Below are 12,930 nucleotides of genomic sequence, written 5' to 3'. Positions count from 1 at the left end.
TTGTCATGCATACGAGGAGAGGCCTTCCCACTCCTACGTGACGTGATGCAACATACGGCTCCTCGAATGACCACTGACGGCGCAGAGAGACAGCAAGACACCTCCGAATGATGTATGGTCACATCCCATAATTCAAGGAGCAGCCAAGCTGCCTCTCTCCCATTTTAAGAGCTTCTTTCAGCAACCTGAAGAAGAGGATCGAACTAAAAAAGATCGAATCAGCCAATAGATCAAGTGATCGATCGATCAATTGGGAGGAGGATCAAAGGAGGAGGATCGAAGACGAGCTCTTGGCATACTCTTACGCCATAGCATCGTCCCCTAGTTCTGAGCCCCGATCGCTGACGAACTAGAAGATCCGAACTCGATCAACCTGAGCTTCTACTGAGTACTGAAGCTCTCTCTAGCAACCTCGGTCGAACCGTCCAAGGGAAGCAGACTTGGCACGAGCACCGAGCAAAGCATCCTGTAGCTACCTTAAAGTCCCCATGATTAAACAAAGAGGGCCTTCCCTCTGCTTCTGTTGTAATTCAGATTGATTTAGTTTGTAATAAGCTTTCTTATAAATACAAACAAAATCCCCCATTTTCAGGAAAATCAGAAATTTACACCTACATATCCCAAAGGGGATTATGACAAATGTTGGATTGATAACTCTGGAGTTAGAGATTTTCTATGCACGAGGTGGATATCGTTGATGAGCTCAGTTCAGTACTACGTAAGCGAGTGCGTCGATCTTCCATTTGTACAGGCCATTGAGTCGGATTTTAGGATGCTTAATCTAGCAATTCGTCCCGCACTAGGGTGCGATGAGGCTTGTGAGCCGTATTTCTAGGATATCTATTTGGTAGTCCGACACGCACTCATGTTCCGTACAGAGATACGATGAGACTAATGAGCTATGTACAATGTTTAGGATGCCTACAGGGTAGTCCGTTGCGCATGATTATGCAATGAAATCTGGATTTTGTAAAGGGTTGCATTGAGACGATTATTTGATAACTTGAGTATTTGACGGATGCCAAATGTGATATTATTAAATATTGAGAGATTTGACTGTGATACTTTGCTATGCAAATATACGAGATACATCTGCTGATGTCTATTATGATGTTTTACTTTCCAGTTATATTTCAATTGCTTAGTTCGGGATTAACATTTAATTATGTACAATTTAAGACATACGGTATATACATGAGGGTTTCCTTGTTTGGATTATTTCGCTCGACGTACTACGTCTTGAATTGTAGGTTTCTAAATATTAATTCTATTAGATTCGGAGAAAATTATCTAGGTAGACTATGCTTAATAGGTAGAGCCTCCACTTCATCTAGTAGCCCTTCCCCAGGGACGGATGGAGGTAATCTTGCTAGCGCTCTGACGCTCTTTTTGTTGTTTTTTTTCTTTTATTTTATTTTAACTTTTAGGCAGCTCAGAGCATCGGAGAGTCGCAGGGTGACGGAGTTCTCGCATAGTCGCCGTCACGTATTTTCACTAGTATGGACTCCACGGTAGATTTATGTTTCCATTCAGTCATTTGAGTTTGTACTCATATTATTAAGGCATGTTGCCTTAGTACAATTTCTAGTTGATCCATGTTGAGATATGTAATGTTATTTCAAAGTCCAGATGTATATCAGTTATATTTCAGTTTATTCTATTCGAGACATGATATCATTATGGGATATTTCCTTCTACATCATGTCCATTATATTTTTATTTCCTTTATTTGCCTGTTTTGTACCTTCACTTCTACTTGATTCCACTAGAGGATATTACTGTGATTGGTGAAACATGTTGTTGCACAGTGGAGGTGCATGGCAGGTTTGACATCTCTGGGTTCACCTTGGACTGCAGCCAAGTATGAAAACAGGGGCGTCACAACCCCTCTCTCCCCTAAACCCTAGTTCATTTTTTGTGTTTTTCGAGGGATTTTCGGAGGATTTCAGTGGGTTTTGGTGAGGTGAAGTGAAGAGAATCATCCTCTCTCGAATTCAGGAGTTGTTCTAGCATACTAGAGGAGAGTAACATCTCGCTCAGCCCTCACCCACTGTTTGTATAGTTTTTTTTTAGATTTATTTTGATTTCTTGAGCCTAAAACGTATTTTTGTGCATAAAGATAAATGCTTTATATTATGAGTTGCAAGATCAACATTTTAGGTTTAATAAAAACTCACCAACATTTTTGTAATGTAGATCTAGATCTGGAGTTAGTTCTAAACATGTGTTTCTTTGTGATTTCTTTGTTTTTAAATGTTTTTAAATGTTTTTAAACATGGATAAATATGTTTAGGGTTTTAATGTAAGTTATTACATATAAATCTTTCGTTTCTGTTGATACACATGTGTTAGAATCGGAAATATTTTGTTGGACATGATGAAGAACTTTAGACTGCAGCCTTGTGTTATGAATGTCCAAGTATAGAGTCCGTTAAGGATTTCCTAGTATGAGTGAGGACGATATATGCATATATCTCAAAATTTAAGGATTTTTTTATGACAATTATTTTATTTTGATTGAAAGTATTTGCGTGAATACTATGTGTTATGAATTCGTATTGTGATACGTTATATATATATATATATATATATATATATATTTGCTATCTCATTTATTGTGATAATTAAGTTCTCCTTTTGATATTATAAATATCAAAACAAGGATGTGGTCGAGGTAAAACTCGTACATAGAGAGCTAGGCATACAGAGCTGAGCCGCAGCAGGCTCCACAGTATTTGATCGACTTCATGGCGCCGTTAGTAGTAAAATCTTACAACACTCGAGGAGCAAGAGGTGTATCCGTTTCCATCAGCAATACCACTTTCGAGAGATTCACCACTAGTTGTACCTGTCGTGGAAGTAAAGAGGTAATACCAATGAGTACACCACTACAATCAGCTGTTGATAGAGCCGCAGAGTAGGAGGTTTAACTCTGAAAGAATAAGCAAGATATCAGACAATGAGAGCACCAGAGTTTCAAGGCACACCAATTTCAATTGCAACCTATAAAAGGAAGAAGTATGTGAAAATTTCTTGAATGTCGACTTAGTACCAAGCAGGAGTTAGATGTATTCAGCATTGAGGACATCGCTAGAGGATAGCAACGACATCCAGATTTTTGACGGGGCAGCATTTATCACCTATTCGGGAGAAATTTTTATCACTACTTCAACAAGCAGTTAGAGCTAGTCTAAGTGAAGCAGAGAGATATACCCATGGTGAAGGAAGAAATCAAAACCAGAATAGTGACAATGACAATGGCAAGAGAACTATTGCAGAATCTAGAGAAACCTAGCAGCGGGAGAATGATTTTACCCCAGTAACAAGGACAACAGAAGAAAGGAGCACAATATGATTTGAGAACGCTAAAGTAGCACAGAGTTCGGAGAACATGTTACAATCACAACAAGATCGAACAAAGAGCGAAAGAATTGTCGCAGTACACCAGCTAGAAGCTAGCATGATAGAGGTCACGGTCGAAAGTCTCAGAGTTGTAATTTCAGCCAACAGTGGGGAAATAGAGGCACTACTTGTTAATCCGAGGATTTAGGGGCCAGCAGGCCAGATTTGCATTATCCAGCAGAGTCTATTTAGCTGTACCGCGTGATCAGGATACGAGCGGTGCTTTATTTATGATTTCCTTTTTAGTTCGGATCTAGTTTGATTTAGAAAATTCACTTATCTTTTATCTTTCGTACCTTCGTTGATAGGTTTCATCTTGTGGCACATTCCTTAGATATTCAGTTGTCAGTATCTACTTCTCTTAGGGGGTGTCCCTTCTATCTGTAGGAGATGTGTTATCAAACTAGAAGAGTCTGAGTTAGTCATCTAGTTGATCATGTTGTTGATGTCAAATTTCGACATTCATTCTTGATATGGATTAGCTATCATCATACCATATTCGTATCGACTGTTTTACTAAAACAGTTAGCTTGTGAGTAGCAACCTCACAGGGTGACCGAAATGTGGAGTCATTTCTAGTATACGTTGAGTACATGATGCTGAGGGATCGGAGTGTTTATTTGTACGAGACCGGAGTTGTGTCAGAGTGTCACGCCCCGCTTCCCAAAATACCCGAGAATCGGAACGTGAACAATGTAAAACCCCGTAAATTTGAATATTTTATGATAAATAATGATAAATATGTTATATGGTGAAAAATAATATATTTTGATATTTGGATATGATAAGAATTGATTTGAGATCAATTCAATATATATTTGTGAAAATATGAGTGCAAATGCACAAAACATGCACAAAGGCCAAAAGAGTGAAAATCTGGGAATAATAACTAGTTATGAGTTTTTTATATTTTGTACACTGACACAGCTAGAATTTGGAAAAGTGTAAAAGACGAAAGTTGTAGGTCTCTTCAACTGCTTTCCATCAAGTCTTAGATCACCTCATTCTGATGTCGGATGAGAAAGTTACAGTCAAAATACAGAAGGTTATTTTCCTAGTCAGACTAGGTTTCCTGGTTCGGGTCTAACAGGTTTGTTTCGGGTTTGCCTCTATAAATACCTGTATTTTTCACGAAAATTTCTTTCTTTTATTATATCTAAGAACCCTAACAGTCACCAAACCCCCATAAACCCTATTTTGAATTCTTGGAGAAGATTGGAGGCTTTCAAGTTGGGTTTTTGTTGTTTTTTTTTGGCTTTTGGAGTGGAGATCTCCTTCGACGTTGTTTCTAACAAGTTTTTCCTTCAACCCCAGGCGAGTATCATCTCTACTAATCCCCCTCCCAGTTTTTTAAATATTTTTGAAGAGTTTTTAATGAGTTTTATAGAGCCTAATCAATTAATTTGTGTATAAAAATTGGATCTTTTGTATATATGTATAAAGACTAGGTCTTTTCATGTTAAAGAGATTAAGCACGAATTTATAGAAATAATTTAAGATCTGAAAATAATTTAAATATTATTTATCTGAATTTAGATGTCTTATTCTTCGTTTTAAAGTTTCGTGCATGATTGAAGGTTTACATATGATTTCTTGTGCAAATAATCATGCTTGTTATGTTCTGCTGAAAATCTGCTGCACATATATACTATTGAACTAGAAATTTGAAATAACAAATGAAATCCAAATTGAACCAAAATAATTCCAATTGAAAGATATGTGAATTTAGTTTTCAAAACAGAAAACCATACCTAAAGATAGTTTTCCTAGAAAAGGATATGCTCAATTTACTGATGATAGGTTCTGCAGAAAATCTGCTGCACAAATAAAATGTTTGACTGGAAATTAGAAATATCATATGAACTCCAAACTGAGGCAAATCAGTGTCAAATGATAGCTATGTGAGTCTAGTTTCCAAAACAAAAAACTATTCTTAAAAAGAGTTTGTGTAGAGAAATATATTCTCAATTTACTAATGATATGTTCTGCAGAAAACTGCAGATGTGCTGATTTGAAATAAATTGATATATTACGTAAAGGTATCTTGAGTTTCACTCTTGTTTGTTATTTTTGAGAGAGTTTCTCGATCTTGTACTGTTATATACAATGCTTAAGAGTTGTTTAACATCTGGGATGATGATGAACACCAGATATGGACACGCACACCGAGATTTGTGCACGTACACTTAGATTATGTTGTGTTAACATACTTTTTGTCGCACGTTGAGCTGATGAATATATATAAAAGAGTATAGTTAATTCATGTATCCGGAAATAGGGAGATAAAACCTATTTGCAGCAGAACGATTGAGTAAGAGTATTACAAAAGTATCGTTAATTCATGTATCCGGAAATAGGGAGATAAAACCTATTTGCCGCAGAACGATTGAGTAAGTATTACAAAAGTATCGTTAATTTATGTATCCGGAAATAGGGAGATAAAACCTATTTGCCGCAGAACGATTGAATAAGAGTATTACAATAGTATCGTTATTTCATGTATCCGGGATAGGAAGATAAAAACTATTACCGCAGAACGATTGAGTAATAGTATTACAATAGTATCGTTATCATATGTATCCGGAATAGGAAAATAATAAACCCTATTACCGCAGAGCGATTGAGTAACGAGCATTATAAAAGTATCGCTATAGTACAAGATGATGCACACATAAATATTTGATCAGTTGTAGGCTTTACTTCTATGATAAATTACCCGCGAATAGGGTATTTCCTTTGAGATTTTGATGCACCCGTTATGAACGGCAGATATATTTATTTTAGCAATTGTTAATATCCTCTTATTATAGAGCAGGTCACTCGGACATAGTTCGAGATGAGATGATTATTCTTTATGTTATAGATTGGAGTATTTATCATTGATTATTTGTTATTCATTCATAGAGAGTTATATGAATGATTTGATATATATATGTACTGACTCTATTTTCTTATATACTCCGAGAGTTATATGAATGATTTGATATATATATGTACTGACTCTATTTTCTTATATACTCCTACCCCTTCCCCTGGGGAGAGGTAGTGATGATCTCGCTAGCGCTTTGACGCTCGTTGTTTCCCCCCCTTTCAGGCAGGGAGTCTGGCGTACGGAGAGTCGCAGGTTGATGGGACTTCTTAGTTATCCATTTAGTTACTTATCATATTTTGTATTTATTGTAGAACTCCACATGTAGTTGATTATTTTCAGAATCTAGATTGGTATTTTGTTTCATAGAGTTGAGAGCTATTGTGAGACTTTGTTTATGTGACTCATTGTATTTGAGATTCAGTTCAGACTCAGAGATATGTCTATTTTATTCTAGTTGGGCTCATTATTGATTTTTCTTATGCTTCTTCTATGTATATCCAGTGTTGTCCTATTTCTATTTTTACTTGTCTGTACCTTCACCTATTTATTATTTCCACTAGAGAGATAGTGATTGTGATGGTGAAACTTGTCATAGCATGGTGGTTGGTGCTTGGCAGGTTTGACAATCCGGGTTTCACCTGGGACTGCAGCCTTGTGTGAACCCCGGGGCGTCACAGTTGGTATCAGAGCTCTAGTTCCAGCATCCTTAGGATCATTCCTATGTCAAATTGTGGAGTTAGGATAGAGTTTCCTAGGGATCATGTATACAGTCCGCTAGGAATCCCTAGTATGAGTGAGGGCGTATTATATATATGTACGCGAAAAATCTACAAATTTTTTTTATGAACTATTTGCTTGACAAATTAAGCATGACATGAAATATAAGTGATACGATTTACTTATTGGTATATGTTATATGCTTCATGCTTGAGATCCTATTTACTGTGTAATAATCTTTATTTTGAAATTATAGATGTCAGGAAGAGGTCGTGGACGCCGAGTTTCTCGTGCTTAGGGAGTTGGGCAGGAAGATAGGGAGCTCGAGCCACAGCAGGCTCCGTAGTACTTAGTGGATCTCATAGCACCATTGGCAGCTCGTATGGCGACTATTGAGGAGCAGTTAGCAGCACAGGTTCATCCAGAGACTCCCGTTCCTGAAGAGGCACCCGTTCAGGAGTCATCTATTCGGGAGGAAGTATCAGAAAGGACACCAGTGGTCTCACAGGCACCACCAGTTGATGGCAGAGAAGCTAATCAGGAGGCTTGGCTTCGTTTAGTTGAGAGGTATCAAAAGTTGAAAGCTCCAGAGTTCCACGGTTCGACGGATTCTATTGCTGCACACAAGTGGAAGGAGGATGTGAGCAACATCTTGGATATGCTGAATGTTAATTCGGTGCAGAAGCAGAGGCTAGCGGCTTTCAGCCTCAAGGGCGATGCGGGAGGATAGTATCGACTTCGTTTCACCCCCGAGCAGAGGATGACGACTTCATGGGAGACCTTTATATATCAGTTTGATGAGCAGTATGTTTCGGCTGCAGCGAAAGCCAGAAAAGAGTTAGAGCTGGCTCGGTTAGAGCAGGGAGATATGTCTGTCATGGACTTCGAGAGTAAGTTCATGTCATTGCTTAGATTCACCGGCATGTGGCACACAGAGGAGCGGCAGGCTCAGATGTTCTTAATAGGACTTCGTCCAGGATTGTGCCGGTATATTGTATCGCGGAGGTTTCGGTCAGTGCGGGAGGTAGCAGATGATGCCATGGCTCAGGAGACAGATACATCCATATTCATTAAGGACAAGGGAAATAGCAAGTCAGGACAGTCCAAGGACAAAGGAAAAGGAAAGAGACCGTTTGGAGGCTCAGGAGGACCCCAGCAACAGGGTAAGGGTCCGCATCATCAGGGTCCTAATAAGAAGGGTCACCAGCAGGACCAGAGAGCACAGCAGCAGCGCCGATTCCAGGGGGCTTGTTACAATTGTAAAAAGATTGGGCACCGAGCAACCGAGTGCCGCAACGCACCCGTAGCAGGCCAGCAGGCCAGCAGGCCAGGACTCAGCAGCATCATCAGAACCACGCTCAGGGACGCGGTCAGGGCCAGCAACCGAGGATTGAGGCACCTCCAGCAGTTCCGAGGATAGAGGGATAGGTTCGAGCAGTCCAGGAGATCCAGCAGAGGCAGATGGCACTATTCGCTCCAGGTGATGCAGAGCAGCAGACCGGTAGAGTGTATGCAGTGGTTCCTCACGATCAAGGCGCGAGCGGAGCTGTGGTGGAAGGTACATTCCGTGTGAATTCCTTTCCAGCATGTATTCTTTTTGATTCTGGTGCTTCGCATTCTTTTATCTCCTATGATTTTTCGATTAGACTTTGGCTCGTAGCTCAGCCGTTAGATTTTCCTTTGTCTGTATCTACTCCGTTGGGAGAGATGTCTCTGTTAGAGAGTGTTTGTAGGAGATGCATCGTCAGCTTGGACGATTCTGAGTTCGTGATCGATTTGATCATATTGCATATGTCTGAATTCGATGTGATTCTTGGTATGGATTGGCTATCTTCCTACCATGTGAGTATCGACTGTTTTGCGAAAACAGTCAGTTTGAGAGCATATGATGGATCAGAGTTAGTTGTAGCTACCTCCAGAGGCAACCAGCTTGCGGAGTCATTTCTGGCATACGTAGAGGAGGCGATATTGCGGGATCGGGGCGCAGATTTGAGTGAGATGCGAGTAGTCTCAGAGTACCAAGATGTCTTCCAGGACATACCAGGATTACCTCCAGTGAGAGAGGTCGAGTTCTGCATAGAGTTGCAGCCAGGCACCGCACCGATTTCCCGAGCTCCTTATCGTATGGCGCCTGCTGAGATGAGGGAGCTACAGATCCAGATAGATGAGTTGTTGTCTCAGGGCTTCATTCGACGGAGTCATTCTCCGTGGGGAGCACCGGTCCTCTTTGTGAAGAAGAAGGACGGGAGTATGCGATTGTGTATAGATTATCGTGAGTTGAACAAGGTCACTATTCGCAATAGGTACCCATTACCGAGGATCGATGACTTGTTCGACCAATTGCAGGGAGCACAGTGTTTCTCGAAGATAGATCTTCGTTCCGGATATCATCAATTGCGGGTTCGGGAGATGGACATCCCCAAGACCGCTTTCTTGACTCGATATGGGTCTTTCGAGTTTCTTGTCATGCCATTTGGGCTGACCAATGCACCCGCAGTATTCATGGATTTGATGAATCGGGTTTTTCGTCCGTACTTGGACCAGTTTGTGATAGTTTTCATCGACGATATTCTTATTTACTCGAGGTCGGAGGCCGAGCACGAGCAGCATTTGAGGTTAGCATTGCATATATTGAGAGAGCACCAGTTGTATGCTAAATTTAGCAAATATGAATTCTGGTTATCAGAGGTCAGATTTTTAGGCCATGTTATCAGCCAGGAGGGCATTACAGTAGATCTGGCTAATGTAGAAGCCGTACTTGATTGGGATCCACCGAAGATAGTTACCGAGATTCGTAGCTTTTTAGGCCTGGCAGGCTATTACAGAAAATTCATTCAGGATTTCTCGAGGATTGTCACACCACTCACACGCCTTACTAAGAAGGGTGTACAGTTCATTTGGAGCACAGAGTGCCAGAAGGCATTTGAGACTTTGAAGATTAAGTTGACTTCAGCACCAGTATTGATTATTCCTAGCAGTGATAAGTAGTTTGTTGTCTACACTGATGCATCCTTATCAGGTCTTGGCGGTGTATTGATGCAGACCCAGAGAGTCATCGCCTATATTTCGAGGCAACTAAGGACTCATGAGCAGAATTATCCCACACACGATTTGGAGTTAGCAGCAGTGGTCTTTGCATTGAAGGCGTGGAGACATTACCTGTACGGAGTACAGTTTGAGCTATTCACAGATCACCAGAGTTTGAAGTACCTCTTTTCACAGAAAGAACTCAATCAAAGGCAACGACGATGGGTAGAGTTTATTAAGGATTATGAGTTTGCCATACAGTATCATCCGGGAAAGACGAACGTGGTAGCAGACGCATTGAGTAGGAAGCGTCGTCACGGACTAGCAGCTTTAAGGTGTTCACTATATCGGGATCTTTATACCCTCAGCCATTTTGATTTCAGGCCAGAGATTGGCGGGAATCACGTGTTCTTAGGAGCGTTATCTGTTCAGCCATCTTGGAGAGATAGAGTAGTCAGAGCTCAGTTAGAGGATTCTTGGATTCAAACCCGCAAGGGGGGATCTCCAAAGAATCTAAGGATGATTGGACTATTGGAGTAGATTGGGGACTGAGGAAGAAGGGCAGGATCGTTATGCCAAACAATCTACAGCTAAAAATGGAACTTTTTGACGAGGCGCATCGTAGCAGATATACAGTGCATCTAGGCACAACGAAAATATACAAGGATCTGAAGAGACATTTTTGGTCGAGTGGTATGCGTAGAGAGATTGCAGATTATGTGACTAAATGTTTCACCTGCCAACAAGTTAAGGCAGAACATCAGAGACCTGCAGGAACCCTACAGCCTTTACCTGTTCCCGAGTGGAAGTGGGCAGATATTTCCAAGGATTTCATAGTGGGGTTGCCCAAGACGAAGAAAGGAAATGATTCTATTTGGGTTATAGTGGACAAATTGACTAATTCCGCACATTTCTTACCTGTGAGGACGACTTATACGGCAGATACGTATGCGATGATCTTCATTCGGGAGATTGTTAGATTGCATGGAGTTCCAGAGACGATTGTATCAGATCGGGGCTCAGTCTTCACATCTCATTTTTGGAGGAGTTTCCAGGATGCTTTTGGCAGTCAGTTGTCATTTAGCAGTGTTTTTCACCCCCAGACAGATGGTCAGACCGAGAGGGTGAATCAGATCTTAGAGGACATGCTGAGAGCATGCATTATGGATTTTCAGGGTAGCTGGGAGGATCACATCCCACTGATTGAATTTGCATATAATAATAGTTATCAAACTACCATCGGGATGGCACCGTATGAAGCTTTGTATGGGAGACCTATATGTTGGGCAGACCAGAGGATAGTCTATTGATTGGTCCAGAGTTAGTTAGGCAGACCACAGAGAAGGTAGTATTGATTCGAGAGCGCATTCTTGCGACGCAGAGTCGACAGAAGAGCTATGCAGATCAGCGGAGACGACCTTTAGAATTCCAGGTCGGAGACTCGGTCATGTTGAAAGTATCACCGATGAAGGGCGTTCAGCGATTCGGTAGACGGGGAAAGCTTGCCCCGAGATATGTTGGTCCTTTCAGGATCATCGAGCGCATTGGAGCTGTTTCTTACAGATTAGATCTTCCAGCATCGATGTCGAGTGTACACGACGTCTTTCATGTTTCGATGCTTAAGAAGCATCTGCGGGATGATGAGCAGCAGAGAGTGATTGATTCACCAGAGATTGAGATTCAGGATGACTTGACTACCGTAGAGGTACCGGTATGCATACTTGCTAGAGAGAATAAAAAGCTTAGGAATAAAGTCATTCCATTAGTGAAAGTTCAGTGGAACAGGCAAGGAGCCGAAGAGATTTCTTGGGAGCGTGAGGAGGATGTTCGTCGCGACTACCCGTACCTGTTTGGACAGGTATGATGTTGATAAATTTTTATGCTTATGTGCTTTGATGGTAGTCTTTATCTATGTTGTTTAGTCACATTTATATTTATCTTTAACACTAGAATGAAGATATTGTCACCTGATCCTTAATCATTTGAAACATATGGTATATACATGAGGGTTTCCTTGTTTGGATTATTTCGCTCGACGTACCAATTTCGTTTAATTAGGGATTTAGGGGAGAATGTTTGCATTCTAGGTTGTTAACTTTAAATATCATTGTGCTAATACTATGAGATAGGTGCAGAAGGAACTCTTAATATGAATTACATCTTCTTATTGTGTTTTCCCAGTTTTTAAGCTTTGAGATACGATAGTGGAATTTCGGGGACGAAATTCTTTTAAGGGGGGAAGAATGTAAAACCCCGTAAATTTGAATATTTTATGATAAATAATGATAAATATGTTATATGGTGAAAAATAATATATTTTGATATTTGGATATGATAAGAATTGATTTGAGATTGCAAGAATATACTTGTTAATTAATTTTAATTGGCACTTAAATCGGATTAGATTAGCATAAGACCCTAATCACCCCCCCTCTAGGGTCTAACAAGTATCATCTCTACTAATCCCCCTCCTAGTTTTTAAAATATTTTTGAAGAGTTTTTAATGAGTTTTATAGAGCCTAATCAATTAATTTGTGTATAAAAAATTGGATCTTTTGTATATATGTATAAAGACTAGGTTTTTTCATGTTAAAGAGATTAAGCACGAATTTACAGAAGTAATTTAAGATCTGAAAATAATTTAAACATTGTTTATCTGAATTTAGATGTCTTATTCTTCGTTTTAAAGTTTCGTGCATGATTGAAGGTTTACATATGATTTCTTGTGCAAATAATCATGCTTATTATGTTCTGCTGAAAATCCGCTGCATATATATACTATTGAACTAGAAATTTGAAATAACAAATGAAATCCAAATTGAACCAAACTAATTCCAATTGAAATATATGTGAATCTAGTTTTCAAAACAGAAAACCATACATAAAGATAGTTTTCCTAGAGAAAGATATGC

Source organism: Asparagus officinalis, chromosome 3 (assembly GCF_001876935.1).
Source record: "Asparagus officinalis chromosome 3, Aspof.V1, whole genome shotgun sequence".
Taxonomy (NCBI): Eukaryota; Viridiplantae; Streptophyta; class Magnoliopsida; order Asparagales; family Asparagaceae; genus Asparagus; species Asparagus officinalis.
This window is presented reverse-complemented; position numbering follows the sequence as displayed.